The 15,290-nt window shown below is 50.5% G+C and overlaps 2 long non-coding RNA genes across 4 annotated transcripts in view; one reads left to right on the forward strand and one right to left on the reverse strand.

Annotated features, from left to right (window-relative positions):
• Positions 1-783: 783 nt before the first annotated feature.
• On the forward strand, positions 784-14,569 carry LOC118669757. 2 transcript variants are annotated; one of them, XR_004972125.1, is made up of 4 exons: positions 784-927; positions 1,303-1,438; positions 1,753-1,927; positions 13,702-14,569. It is a non-coding gene; the product is annotated as an uncharacterized LOC118669757 (long non-coding RNA). The 2 variants fall into 2 exon arrangements; XR_004972124.1 differs by lacking the exon at positions 13,702-14,569 and having other exon boundaries at positions 785-927; positions 1,753-2,370.
• The window catches only part of LOC118669756, a 31,560-nt gene continuing 24,292 nt past the window's right edge, over positions 8,023-15,290 (reverse strand). The window contains exons 1-3 of one of the 2 annotated variants that reach the window (XR_004972123.1): positions 9,578-13,720; positions 9,362-9,488; positions 8,023-8,685 (exon numbers count right to left, since the gene is read on the reverse strand). This is a non-coding gene — a long non-coding RNA (uncharacterized LOC118669756). Of the gene's footprint in view, positions 8,686-9,361; positions 9,489-9,577; positions 13,721-15,290 lie in introns of those variants that run through there. The other variant, XR_004972122.1, reaches the window with a different exon arrangement.

Genomic DNA, 15,290 nt, shown 5'->3' on the forward strand with positions numbered 1-15,290 from the left:
TCACTGGGCGAGTGTGGCTGGTTGACAGGAGGTTCCCTGGCCCACACCTGGAAGCCACATCGTTCGATGGGTGAGCCAGCTGGGTCAGCCTCGTGGCTGAGGCCCAGCAGCCCAGATGTCAGCAGAGGCCGCATTCCAGCGGCAGTCCTCCTTGGCAGGAACTTCAAAACCAGAAGAAGACATCACTCAGGCAGATTCAGAACCAGATGTCAAACCCGAGGCTCTGACGCAGACTCACCTGATGGTGACATGGGGAGCCACCAGACGCACGACTGTGCCCCTGGCCACCTCAAGGCAGAGGGTGTGGGGGAGAGGGTGGGGCTGAGGATGGAGGCCCATGGTGACCCCACCCTACATCCTACCCCAAGCCCCTGAAGACTGGCTCTTTCCACCAGAGCATCCCAAGAATAGGCCTCCAGAAGCTGTGCCTTCCTCCTCCTGCTCCTCCTCCTCCTCCTTAGGAGGAAGTCACCTGGGTGGGGTGGGGGCGAGGGCCCAGCTGACCTTTGAGACTCGATCTCCCCTGGGAGGAGGAGGACTGAGAGCTCCCTGCTGCCATGGGCAGGCTGTCCGAGGCTGGATCCTTCCTTCTTGGGGGCTTTAATGGTCCCTGTGTGTGGACCTGACCCCATGCTAGGTTTACTGTTCTGAGCCGGGAGGGACCCCAGGGGAGCTCCCAGTGCAAGGGGAGGGCAGGCATGTAAACAAAGCAGACAAAGTCCATGAATTGGCAGGACAGCCTCATGCTTAGAGGCACAGAGCCACCCTAAGGCCCGGAGGGAGTGGCTGCTGGAGTCGGAACAGAGATGAGAGAACTGGCATTGCAGTGGGTTGGGGAAGAAACCAGGAAGCCAGATGCAAAGGCCTCTGTGGCTGCTGAACCCGGTGGGAGGGAGCGCGAGGCCTCCGACGCCTGCAGGCCCGAGGGTGAGCCTTCGCCTCAGCCAGTGCGGCCAGAGGGAGGGAAGCAGCTCAGAGAGAAGGGACACAGGAGGGGACAATGACCGATACCCACTGTGTGCCTGGCACTGCGCTGGCAGTGTCCCTTTCGTCCTCCAGACTCCTCTCTGCTGTGGGCGTTCAAGGCCCCGCAAACAGGAAAGTGAGACCCAGACGGGGTCAGGGACTTGCCCAATTCACCAACCGTGACTTTCGCTCTGGGTTCATCTCCCCTCTCTTCAGACAAACCAGACTGCGGGAGGACAGCCCCACAGGCACCCGGCTGCGTAGGCAGGTGCAGCGGACCAAGCTGCCTCACGTGACTGGTAGAAATTTTCATTTATTTGCTTATTTTTAACTCAGCCAAGAAACTCCAAGGAGCATCATTCCTGGAAGATTTGTTCATCCACGTGTCACGGTCTAGCTGCCCAGCCCAAGGGCAGGAAGGAAATGGGCAGGTCCAGAGGCCAAACATCTGTCCGGCGTGCGTCTCGTAAAGGTGGGGAGCGGGGCTCTGTGACAACGTTGGGCTTGGAGGGGGTGGCCACCGGGAAATGGCCGGAAGCCTGGACCATTGGCCCCACCCTGGTTTGGGGTGGGAGTCGGTGCCCCACGCCCCCGGCCACTCCTTGCCCCTCCAGGAGGTGCCTGCTGGGCACTGGCCACACAGCCAGGAGGCGCCGGCCTGCCATCTGACCGGGTCTCAGGTGCGCCCGGGACCCCTCTGCAGCGACTCTGATCAAAGTCTGTGCTTGTTGGAAGCCCAGTTCCTCTCAGGTGTTACTTTTCTTTCTGTTTCTTTGCCTTTTTTAGGCCTTGGGGGTTGGGCAGGCGACCAAAGGTGGAGATGTGCTCTTTTGCGCAACCGACTTGCCTGCACGTCATCCAAACACCGAGTTCCGTTCGCAGAGGAAGTGAGAGGTGTCGGACTGGGCCACGCGGAGCACAGCTGGGCCGCCTCTGAACAGACGCAGCCGGCTCCGAGGAGGTGTGGACCCTGGGCTGGGGCGGGGTTGAGTCACAGCACGGGCCTCTCCCACGTTGAGAATACCGGGCCATTGTCCCAGGGAGCCTGGCCCCTCGTTCAGATCATTTCCGACCCACTCCCTGGAACCCACAGCAAAGGAGAAAGGAAAGAGGGCAGGGCAGGTTCGGGATGGCTGCGTTGCCAAGTGGGAAGAGAGCTGGAGAGGGGGAGCAGCACCTGAGTGTGGGACCCCCACTCCCCCTTCTGGGTCCAAGAACAAACCCCGGTTGTACGGTGTCCAAAGACTTGTAAGTTGGGGTCTCGCCTTAATAAAAAGAGTCCAGAATTATGAAAGCGAGGTGAAGTGCCCAGTGGCTGCTTAGACTGAGGGGATCACAGCACGCTGCTCAGGCCCCGCAGACTCAGGAGTGCGTCTTCAGAACGCCCTCTAGGCCAGCGGTTCTCAACCTGTGGGTCGCGACCCCTTTGGGGGTCGAATGACCCTTTCACAGGGGTCGCCTAAGACCATTGGAAAACACATATATAATTACATATTGTTTTTGTGATTAATCACTATGCTTTAATTATGTTCAATTTGTAACAATGAAATTGGGGGTCACCACAACATGAGGAACTGTATGAAAGGGTAGCGGTATTAGGAAAGTTGAGAACCACTGCTCTAGGCAGTTTACCGGAAATGCGGCAGCACCCTCGAATCTCCCTGCCCCCACAGGTCCCTCTGGGAAAAGCCACATCTCTTCCGTTTTCAGTAAGCGCACCCATGGCGAGACTTCAGAGCCAGCTGTCTGACCACTGTGAAAGCTGTGGGCTCACAGACATCCCCCAGGGCAGGTGCTCCTAATCCTTTTTTGGGGTCCTGGTCCTCTTTGACAATTGAGTGAGAGCTGTGGACTCTCCCCAGAAAAATGCATCGCACTCACGTCCACTAAACTTTATGTACAATTCTGGGGGTTTGGGGACCCTTTTAAAGTCTGCATATGGATCCCCTGGTCTAGTGGGATCAGTAATTTTCACAGATGAGGTAACAAACTCCTGGAAGGGTGAGTGATGTGCTCTAGGTCACACAGTCAACTGGGAGCAGAATCAGGACTCAAATCCAGACCCTGGCTCCCTCCCCTCCTGCACTGTAACAGTGTTGCCTTCAGCATTGGACAGAGAGTGGGGTCTCCAGGGAGGAGCCCCTAAGTCAGGGCCCCCAGAGAGTCTTTCTTAAGACTCACGTCTTCTGGTTTCTTTCCTAGACATGTATTTCTGCCAGGATAGCTCAGAGAGGGCGAATGATGGCGTTGAAGCACACAGACAGGAAATGAAAGGCTGCAGGGTCTGGGTTTAAATGCATGCCAAATGTAAAGTTGAGAAAGAGAGAGAAAGAAAGCAAACAATAGCAAGCATCCTGATAAAGAGCTTGGGGCTGCGCTGTTTGATACTTGAGCCTGGGGGGAACCCAGTAACAGTCACATCACACTGGGCCATGGCTGAGCCCCTGTCCTCTTCCCATGTCACTCTCTCCCTTGTACCCAACTTGGGTTACTGGCGGCCTGTTTGGGGCCTACACCACATGCTCACAGGGGCGGTTTCTTCTGGCTGCACAGCTTCCCCCTCCCACAACGTCCACAGCCCACCCACCGCAAGGCTCCATAGCTGCCTCCGCAGTTCCTTTGAGCCCTCAGCTAACTTAGGGCTCCTGGTACCTGCCGTCTCGGCACCTGGCTCTTCTCTTCCAGAGCACACGGTGCCATTGATGGTTCTGTATTTATCTGTTTCGGATCCATGTCCCTCAGCTAGACATTCAGCGCTGTGTGAGCAGGGCCTGGGCCCAAGTGGCACACGGAGACTCTCCATGGTCACTTGCTGATTTAAATAAACGGTGGCATCTGCTGACTGGACTGGGCACCTGGAATCACCGCCTGCTGGCCAGCTCATTCCTGAAATCCTGGCCAGGCCTGCCTGCAGCGGGGAGCTCGCTTAAGCCTTTAGCTTTAGGCACAAAGGGAATGTGGGCAGGGGGCCGGTGGTGAAAGGTGTCCACCGCTCAGAGCAGGGGCACCAGCCGAGGAGGCCCAGAGGCGCTGAGGTACCAGCCAGGCTCTGGGTGTCCTTGAAGTGGGTTCTGGTGCTCCGCCCTTTTCTCTGGAGCCTGCCTCTTTGAGCTGCGAGGGTCCCCCAAACCCCCAGGCGGCCAGCTCACCAGCAGCTGTGCCAGGGGCCTTCAGCCGAGGTCTATGAGGTCGAGGTCACCGGCAGAGGCAGGTGTTGCAGGTGGATGTCCCCTGAGGGCTGCAGAACTGGGAACTGTTCCCTGTCCTGCCCTGGGCTGCCTGCCTCCAGATAATGCAGCTATCTTGAGAGGGCAGCCTGTTATTCATACCCAGGTATTTTTTCTTTCCTTCCATTTCGTTTGGGGTGGAGCGTATTCTTCCCCCCACTCCCCCCCCAACTTGACACCCACTACCCCATGACTGATGCTGTGTGCCATCCTCCCAAGGGCCAGGGAGCCCCATCAAATCTTCCTTCCGCTTCTCAGCATTGGGCTGATGGGGTGGGAGGGGGAGGATTTATGTGGCTGAGCAGCACTGAAGTACAACCTGTTTTTCTCCTCCTGGACTTGCTGTCTGAGGAGCAGGGGTTGTGGGTGGAGAGAGCTGATAGACAGTTTCTCTTCCCCGTTCCAGCTCCCCAGCAGCTGGGGGTGGAGTGGCAAGAGGCCAGGGCCAGGTAAATTCACCTCCGTAGGTGGGAGCCCTTGTTTCCTCTGAAACATACTGCAGCGGAGAGTCCTCCCTGCCCACCCCACCCCCCCGCCCCCCGCCTCCAACCTCGGGTGAAATAATCAGTATGAAAGTTTGCGTCTCCCGATAAGATGCAGATACTGAATTTTCTTGCACCAACCACCTTGCCAGGGGACGAGAAATAAGCCACCCTAGGATGTTTGGGCAGCTGAACAAAGCTGCCTGGCGCTGATGGGGCGGGTGCAATGCTGGAGCTGGCCAGCTTGCCCATCATTCTCATCCTCTCCAGTTAATCATGAGGTGGCTCTCAGCAGAGTCTGCAGCCTCAGTGGATGTAAGAGGTCCTCAAGGCCGGAGTGACTAGTCTCTGGGCGTCACGACAGGGCCCGCGGCCTCCCTCCCTGCCTTACTCAGCGGGTGACTCTGCCTGTGATCACTGCCTCATGGCTTTAGCGCTTTGTCTCTGTCATAGCTTCCCGAACCTCCCAAGGCCAGTGCATCTAAAGACAGTCACCATTCCGCAAGCAGTGGTTCTGCTCCCAGGCGAGTGGCAGGGTGTGTGGGCCGTCAGGAAAACGCCTGAGCGGAAATAGTTGGTTCTTCGTATAGCATCTAGTTCTGGGCCTGCATCACAGCAGGGCTCTCCACATTCTTGTCGAATGAATGAATGAATGCTGGGGATTCCTCAGGGTGTGGGAAGCAATATGGAGGCAGCTCTGCACACAGCCTCTGGCGTGTGCTGCCCAGCTCGGAACACTGGCTCTGCCACTCGCTACCCGTGCAAGCTTGGGCATGCGGCTTGATCTCTCTGTTCCCGTTTCCTCGTCTATACAAGGGGGATGATGATAATAATAAAAAGCTGTTATGTGTAAAGCAGTTAAAATACTGCCTGGCACATAGTAGGTACCATAGGCGTTTTTGCTTTTATTAAGACTAGAAAGATAGTTATTCCAAGGGATTGAATGCTACTTTTAACCAGAAGCTGTGAATTTCCTTAGACTGTAGGCATTTACCCTCTCCCCCCCACCACAAACCCCTTCCACACACACGGACCCATCTATTGCAGTAGTCGGCAAGCTTTTTCTTAAAGGGCCAGATAGTAGATATTTTAGACTTCACACATTACACAGTTCCTGTCACAACCACTCAGCTCGGCTGCTGCAGCATGGAAACAGCCACAGACAATGTGTAAACGAGTGAGCGAGGCTGCGCTCAAAGAAAACGTTATTTACCGAAACAGGAGGCTGGCTGGAGTTGGGCCACAATTTGCCAAGCCCTGACCCATTGGGATTCTACCATTTTATAAGACTGCTCAAATCCTACCTCTTCTAGGAAACCTGCTGTGAGAGTTCCCTTTCCTCTCCCCGGACTTCCAAAAGACTGGTTTTGGAGGGGGCTTAGTGTGTGGAAAGAATGGGCAGGAATCCTGGGTTTAAGCTCAGCCCTACCACACGACTTTGAGCAAGCACTTCATACCTCCAGAACCTCAGTTTACTCACCTGCCAAACCGGTATAAAATGCTTCACCTTACTTAGCCTACAGGGGAGTGTGAAGATCAAACAGACCAATGCACTGCACAACAAGGGGGTCTGTGTGGTGCCTCTGTGTCCAGGACAGTGCTGGGCATTCAGGACGTGCTGACTGCACTCAATCCCAGTGGTGGTGTTCAGTACAGATGTGATAGCAGACATCTTGCTGTGTGTCAGTATGTGACTGATCTTCTTGACCAGGTGGAGATCTCAGGGAACACAGGCCCAGGAAAGAGAGGACAGTGTTTCCTGGGACAGAATCTACAGAATGCTTGTCAACTTGAGGGGTAGTTGCAGTCGGAGTGCAGTGGGTCTGAATTGCATGACATTTTCAAAGGGATATCTGGTGAGAAACCTGTATTAATTTCTTGGGGCTGAGGCAGCACATCACCACAGACTTGTTGACAATAAGTCACAGAAAGAGCCACTTCTCTAATCTCCTTCCATTCCTGGAAATTGGACCTCACAATGCACCCCTTGCCCAGACTGGCACCGTGATTGTCCAGGGAGACAGGTGAGCCCACAGATGCTGCCACAGGTGACCCATGCTCTAGGGCAGTGATGGCGAACCTTTTGAGCTCGGCGCATCAGCATTTTGAAAAACCCTAACTTAATTCTGGTGCCATGTCACACATAGAAATTTTTTGATATTTGCAACCATAGTAAAACAAAGATTTATATTTTTGATATTTATTTTATATATTTAAGTGCCATTTAACAAAGAAAAGTCAACCAAAAAAATGAGTTCGCGTGTCAGAGGTGACACATCCGTGTCAGCGGATGTCATAGGTTCGCCATCACTGCTCTAGGGCTTTCCCGGGTTTCAGTGCAGGGGGAAAGCGTGACATCCGCTGACCCTGAGCTCAGGGACCCAGGGGAGTCACTGGAGTTAGAGAGGGACTTGAGATCCAGCCCCTGACCAGCTCCCTCACAGTGCAAAAAGGGCCAGTGCTGGGCAGGGCCACCCCGCAGGAGCTGGGTCAGAACTGGCTCAGCACCCAAGCTCCTGCACCCAGACTCGCTCCCCTCCATTACGTCGCCAGGCCTCCAAAAGGTGGTCTGTCCCTGAAGATGATTTTCACCAATGCAGGGAGTTTCGGCTTGCTATTTCTTGGCACATCCCTTTTTTATTTAAAAACAGCAAAGTTGCCCTGGCTGTTTGGGCTCAGTGGATAGAGTGTCGGCCTGCGCACTGAAGGGTCCTGGGTTCAATTCCAGTCAAAGCATATGCCCAGGTTTCGGGTTTGATCCCCAGTAGGGGGCGTGCAGGAGGCAGCCAATCAATGATTCTCTCTCATCAATGATGTTCCAATCTCTCTCTCCCTCTCCTTTCTTCTCTGAAATCAATAAAAATATATAAAAATAAAAATAGTAAAGTTGAGCCTTTGCCGGTTTAGCTCAGTGGATACAGTGTCTGCCTGTGGACCAAGGGTTCGATTCCGATCAAGGGCACATACCATGGTTGCAGGCTCCTTTCCAGCCTGGGCCCTGGTCAGGGCTCGTGCAGGAGGCAACCAATCAATGTGTTCCTCTCACACTGATGTTTCTCTCTCTGTCTTTCCCTCTCACTTCCAATCTCCCTAAAAAAATCCATGGGAAAATATCCTCAGGTGAGGATTAACAACAACAAAAATAATAAAAAATAGCAAAGTTGCTGAGTGGATCAGAAAAATCAATGGGTCCATTTACGCCTCAAATAAAAACAATTCAGGCAAAATCACAAACATTTAGAGAAACTTGTCCTGGGAAGACTGCTCTCCCTGCCCCACTAAGTAGAAGTGCTGCTGAGGGCAGAGTTGAGATGGAAGAAAGAGAAACCAAGGAAGATCTTAGCGAATGACCTTTATTTCAGGAGGAAGTGGAGTGAGGAGTTTAAACAGAGTGGGGGAGGTGAGAAAAGCTACGGAGGGAGTGCAAAGGGGACTTTCTGGGGACAAGTAAAAGGGCCCACAGAAGCTGGGAAACTTCTTCTGCCTACTCATTCATGGTGGGCACTTGGGACACAGTGGTGAGGGAAAGAACGAGGCACCTTCCGGACGTCCAGCTCATTCACGAAGGCTGGAATTTATGAATGAACTCGACTTCGCCTGGTACTGTCATAAGCTCCATGCTCTAATATTTTGGGCCCTTTGGGCTGTCTTTCTCCTGAATTTCTCCTCCCTGCCATCTCAGTCTGACAACATCCTAACGATCCTTTCATTCACTTCCTCACTCATCAATATGTAATGAGCATTCAGATTGTGCCAGGAGCTGGAGATCCGACTATGAGCAAGACAGAGTTCCTGCCCTCCCTGAGCTCATGTCTGGGAGGAGGTGGAGGTCGAGAGGAAGGCAGACATCAGTTACTAGTTCACTCCATAGGTAACTATTGCAAGACAATCAGATCGCTGCTGTGAAGCCGAAGTGCAGGGTGTTCGGAGCACGTGGCGGGATCCAGCCTGGTCTGGGCAGCCAGGAAGGGCTTTCTTCAGGAAGTGACATTAGGGTGGAGCTCTGGAGGCTGAGTATGAATTAATGAGGAGGGGGCAGAGGGCATGGTGGGAAGAGCGGCGAGAATGGGTGCAGATTCTGAGGGGGGATGGCTTCTTTGAGGACATGAAAGGCAGATGTGAAGAGTGGGACTCAGTGGGGCCCAGGGAAGCAGTAGAGGCGTGAGAGGGGGTATACTGACAAGACTAGAGTCATTCCTTGAGGCTATTTACTTCAGAGAAAGGGCAAGGAGGGAGAGAATCAAGGTGGTAAACATGAACCCCCAGCTGAAGGTCAGAGTCAGATAAGGTATAATGGAGCAGGCATGTGAGGGCAATAGGGAGTGGTGGGGACTGTGGAAAACTAAAGAGTATATATACTGTACCCAAAGGTATTTAAATTTAAGATATGTTAAAACTTGTTACCGATCAAACAAAGAAAAATCTGGGGTACACAGTTTGGGGTACTTGATTGTCAGGGAACAACTTGCCTGGAAACAAAATATTTGAAGGAGGGAGCTGGGAACTGCTTGACCATAGAATCAGAAAAAGAGCGAAGGAGCCCTTAGGTCCTGTTCCCTCCCTGGGGCTCTCCACTGTGCCCCTGGTGACCCCCTCCAGCTTGCGTACTGGGGCTCACCTGTCCCTACGGTCACCCCCGTCTCTCCAAAAGCAGAGTCAAGGGCAGGATGGTAACTGCTGACGTACCTGAATGGTGAGATGGGACAGGGCTCCGAGCAGGGTGCGTACCTCAGGAAGGCCTGTCCACTGACTGCCAGCACTGCTGGGCTCCCCGGAGCTCAGCGAGACTGACAGGCTCCCATGACATGAAGATCTGAGGGTGGAGTTGGAAAATAATCAGAAAAAAGGCACAGCAAGACGCTGAAACAGATGCATAAACTGAGAAAATATCAGAGAACTGACCTGCTCACCAATTATTTATTTCAGCGATCACTTCCTAGCATAATTCTGGGTCATCTGCATCCCATAATCAGCTCTTTCAAAACTTGAAGGTGAGGGAGCATATTTGGGGATCTCCTCCCTTTTCCCTTTTGACAAAATACATGGCTGAGCTTATTATAAGAGCAACCACATGTTGGATCAAAAAACCATTATTGCTTTTTCCCCTCTTTGCTCTGATTTGAACATCCTCACACATACGGAGGGGTTTCCGGGACCTGCCCTCTGCTGGGCTGTGCCAGGGAGGGTGCTCAGCCTTCGTGTGTTTGCTTTCCCTCAGCTCTGATGGAAAACGAAAATCATCTTGCCAGCTCTTTGTAGGGCAAACCTCTTTACTCGGCAGGAGGAAGCGTTTTCTTCTGTCTCATAAAGAAACATTTTTAAAGGCCATTTCAGTACGTAAACATTTTTCTTGCCAAACACATGCATGGGACTAGTTGTTTTTACCACCCCCAAAACAGAAAGCGGAGATATTCCTTGATGGGAACTCAGCTGTCAGAGCCCGAATTTTTAAATGACAGGTTCATGAACAGTAAGTCCCCAAATGCGGTGAAAACGTGTGCCCTCTCGATGGTCCCGTGTCCATTTCACTTAATGTCAGACCAGCACGTGGTTTATGTTCATGTATTTACTCTTTTCTTCTCAGTCCACAGGACTCCAGTGAGGCTGACTTTGCCTTGAGTCCCAGAAAAGGTTGGGACAACCAGAGAATCACAGTCTCTGGTTGGTTCAGGGATAGTCACCTGACCAAAGACTGGCCAATCATAGTCGGTTTGGGCCTTTGGTTCAACTACTAGGGAAGAAGGTTCTCTCCCTTTTCTGTTGTACAAAAGCCGGAGAGGCCACGAGGCTGGGACCGTCATGGCCATTTTGTCCCCACAAGGGGAGACAGATGAGAATGGAGCCAACACAGCAGTCCTCCCTTATCCCTTTTCCTTTCCACAGTTTCAGTTTTCCATGGTCGACTGTGGTCTGAAAATATTAAATGGAAAATTCCAGAAATAAGCAGTTCATAAGTTTTAAATTACATGCCATTCTGAGTAGTCTGATGAAATCTCAGGCCTTCCCACCCCATCCTACTCGGGATGTGAATCATCCCTTTGTCCAGCGTATCCTGGCTGTATACCCTACCTGTTCCTCAGTCACTTAGTAGCTATCTCAGTTATCAGACTGTTTATCAGAAAGAGAGGGGGGCAGGGGAGTAGGAAGAGGGAGAAGGAAGAGGGAGAAGGAGAGGGAGAGGGAGAGGGACTACATTCACATAACTTTCATTGCAGTATATTGTTATAATTGTTATATTCTATTACTAGTTATTATTGGTCATCTCTTAGTGTGCCTAATTTATAAACTGAACTTTATCATAGTATATATAGCGTGTGGTACTATCTGCAGTTTCAGGCACCCACTGGGGGGTCATGGAACATATCGCCATAGACAAGGGGCTACCACTGTACATTACAAGATGGAGCTAAGATAAAGAAACTGAATCCTGGTGACATCATTTGAGCATTTGAATCTAGCCATGCCTAAAGGCAGCCCTCCCCCATGAACTCCTACAGCCAACAATAGATTCCCAGTTTTTCCCTGAGTCCATCTGGATTGGGCATTCTCAACCTTCTGGATACCATCTATCCAAACATAAAGCAATGTGGCTGGTTCCAGGATACGATTCCAGCAGTATCTACCCCATTAGTTACACTTCTCATATCTGTATGTTTTCAACTTCTTAAAGCACCTTGACCAACGTGTTATTGCATGTCATCCAGATGGTTCTCATGGGAGTTTTCCCACGTCACCTCAACGTGACAACCGGCTCTCCAAGGTGAGGTGGTGGTACACAGCAGAGCCCTGATTTCCCAGCAGGCCCCAGAAGACCCCTCCCTTCCCACATCCTCTTTTCTGGAAATGAAACATGAAACAGTCTCCTAACTACTCAGGAAACAGTCTAGAGAAGGACATCGAAACACAGGGGTTCTTATTCACGGCAGCCTCACTTGTAATGGGCAAAAAGTAGGAAAGAAAATCCCAGTGCAGCCTTTGGAGCCTCTACATAGTGGAGTGGTATGAAGCCTTTAAGAGCTAAATGGCCAAGGAATTTCAAGTGAAAAGGCAAACATTGTGTGCAGTGTGCTATTGTCTGAGGGTTTAAAATAGGGCAAGGCTATATCCACACGCCATCTGCAATCATGGATATGCACACACTGGCTCTGGCAGAAACCGGTGATAGTGGAGAAGGGGCCTGGGAGGCTGGAGATGGGGAGAGAGAGACTCATTTTTCCCACCATGTACCCCAGCTTTTCCCTTTTGAATTTTGTATAACATACATTTTTTTTAACCTATGCTGTATTTTTAAATGAGACTGAGTAATTGAAAAAAAAATATATAAGAACAACTACAAAAATATACCCATTTCAGCGTGGAGCCACCACACAGGGCTCTGAGCTGACCTGTGACTTGGCTCCTTCCAAAGCTGGGCTTTGTTCTACTTCAATGCTGATGGGGGTGGGGGTGGGGCAGATTTGGAGTCAATTTTGAGGACTCCTAGAAGGAAAAAGTCAGAAGGGCTATTGGAACAACTAGGCAAAATTTAAAATGAAATCTTTGATGGGGGCGAGGGGGGAGGGAAGGGAAGTGGTGCTGAAAGCAGTGATTAAGGGGCTGCAGGGCCCTACAGCTGGGTAGGAAGAGAGGCAGCTGGTTATTTCCTGAAGGAAAAGGAAGGTCTTGGGTCCTCGGTGCATTCATTCAATGTCTTAACATTTTCATTGTGTCTTCCACCCAGTCATCTATCTGGGCTACTGCCTCATCCTCAAGGGGAGTGAATAGAGGAACAAAGGATGTAAGAACTAAGAATCTCATGGACCCCATGCCATCCCCAGGCCCCTGAGGAGGTAGATCAGAAAGGCAGGGTCCACAGCAGGGAGCAGCAACAGGAGCTGGGAATCCCCTTTGACAAGGGCAGGCACCCAGCCTATGAGGAGCAGGAGGGCCGAACAACAACCTGAACAGGTACCTGTGGTTCAAGAACCAGCTTGTTGAGGGTCAAATGCTCTTAACAGCAGTGACGACAACCACAGTGATGACCAGGAGAGCTCAGGGCCCTCTCATTCAAGACCCTCTCTCACCCCCATGATGTTTGGGCACCAAGTAGGGACAGGTTCTTCAGACAGGAACAACTCCAGCATTAGGACAGCGCTGAATGTATAGGACAGTCTGACCCTGAAATGTCCTGCAGGTCCCGTGAGGGAACCAGATGGACAGAAGTACAGGCCATGAGCTTCATTGATGTCTTGGTCTGAAACTGTGTGCTGACAGTGTGCACAGCTGTTTACTGTTCCATAGTGTGAACAGCGCACATCCACTTACCTAGTCCCCTGGTGGTGGCCACTGGCTTGTTTTCACTTTGCTTTCATCACAGATCATGCTGCTTTCATCACTGGGTTCGTGCACACATTCTCCTTGGTTCCTAGGACTAGGTCTCTGAATGAAATTACTGCTCATGGCCCGGCTTTATGTTCGGCTCTAGCAAATGCTTCCAGAGTGTTCCAAAGGCTCTCACTGGCTTGCTCGCCCACCAGAGAGCTCCTGCGGCTCCGAGTCCTCACCAACGCTGGGAATGATGAGACTTCCTTGTTTCTGGAGATCTGGTGGCTGTCTGGCTTTCCTTGTGGTTTTAACAGTCTCTTCCCTGGTGATAGTGAGGCCGAACACTCCTCACATGTTCACTAGACATCAGTATCCCTCATGTAAAATGTCTGTTCATGTTTTTTGCCCATTTTTATTTGAATTGATTCTTATAACTTTCTTAATAATTAATGTGCTGCAAACATTTTCCCCCCATTCTGTGGCTTTTCATCCTTGTATGCCTTTCCATGAATAGAATTTCTTGATTCTAATGTTGGCTACATCATTGCTTCTCAAATTATCTGTGGGTGATGAACCCTGCCCCCCCCCCCTTTTCCATCAGTATCACACCAATATATTCTAAAATAAGATTATGAATATACATTAAAAATTTGAAAGACCGAAAAGGTACTAAGACAAATTGTCAAGGGAATCTCTATGAATGACTTTTAATTCTCTATTAGGTTTTCTTCAAGTGAAACACCTGTATTGAGCCAGACACATTTAGACACGCGACAGATGCTGTAGAGTCTCAAGTGGAGGATAAAGATATCCGGCTGGCCTGGAATGCTGAGAACAGAGCGTGACAGGAGAAAAGTTCGAGCTACCAGACATGAAAAAGAGGAACACGAAGACTAGTATAATGACAAAATGTTCTCAAGCAGAAAAGTCTGAAAACAACCAGATTAAGAATGGAATACATCCGTTCCTAGCATATTTCTTGCCATATGAATGTCTACCAGAATCAACAACAGGGAACACAGTGTTCTTACTCATTTACATGCCATCACTCAGAATGCTCTATGGGTTTATCATTTTGAGGAAGAAGTCTGCTAGCATCAGAGTTGGGAAATGAAAGTCAATTAATTTTAGATGTAGCAACATCATCTATTCATGGCATTCTTCATTAAAGTTTTGGTTTCAAATCATCCAATGTCAATTAATTTGCCTGTGTGGTAACTGGAGTATTCTCTAAACTTTCAAGCTTTGGGGGAGTAAATTCAGTGTGGCCTGTTTTAAGTAGTCTCCTTGAAAAGCCATAGTGCATATTAACTTTTTGTTGAGCTCAGTTCTAAATGGGTCACTCTTCTGGGCCAACTTTTCCATAATTAGAGATAGAGACAGAGACAGAGGGGCAGAGACAGGAAAAGAGAATGCACTATGCCGGTTGGGTGTGCACGCACAAGAATTACGTGCTCATTTTTCCTGATCTCCTTTCCTCTCAATTCTGATCTGGCCAATAAGTGGCATAAAATTAAAATTGAAAGTGGTGAATCTTTCCTGACTCACTTCAGTTTTCCACATGGTCTCACTGTCAGTTTGCTGGGCAATAAAGGCAAAGAAATGGGAAGTATCTCAGAATCCACTTGCGTCATGAATATTCAGACCGTGCGTGAATGTTGATGTGTTGAATGTGGGAGCTCAATGTGTGTGTGCTGAGTATGTGAGTGTGTGTGTCTTGTCCATGGGTATCTGTTGGGTAGTATGTGTTGAGTATGTGTGGGGATTGAATGTGTGTGTCAGTTGACAATCGGTTAAGTGTGTTGAGGGTGTTTTTAGGTTGTATATGTTGAGTGCCTTGAATGTCTGTGTATTAAATGTCTCAGTGTTGAGTGTGTATGTGTGTTGAGTATATATGTTAAGTATGTATACTAGTATGTGTTGAGTGCATGTATGCCTACAGGTGTGCCCATGGTTAGGTCACAGGCGTTGCATCAGGAACTCAAAGGGCTGCTCCCAGAGTCTGCTTTCTTTTGTGTGCTGGGCAGCTCGGCACAGATGAAACCGCAGAGGCCAGCTATTATTTACTTGGAAGGGATTACTTTGAGTAATCTGGAAAATCAGAGAGGACACCAGGGCTGGTTTCTGTCCCCAGCCCACACTGTGATCTCATGGTTGGGATCTTAGTCATCTCTTTCTCCACTGGACTCACAGCCCACTTTTGTTGCCTTTCAAGTGAGAAACTAACCCTTAAATGTCCAGAGGGAATCACTGGATCGGGCGCATTTCACCAAGAAAGTGTAGGGGGAGGGTGGGGGGTTGGGGATTGGGG

Source organism: Myotis myotis, unplaced genomic scaffold (assembly GCF_014108235.1).
Source record: "Myotis myotis isolate mMyoMyo1 unplaced genomic scaffold, mMyoMyo1.p scaffold_m19_p_15, whole genome shotgun sequence".
NCBI classification, from domain to species: domain Eukaryota; kingdom Metazoa; phylum Chordata; class Mammalia; order Chiroptera; family Vespertilionidae; genus Myotis; species Myotis myotis.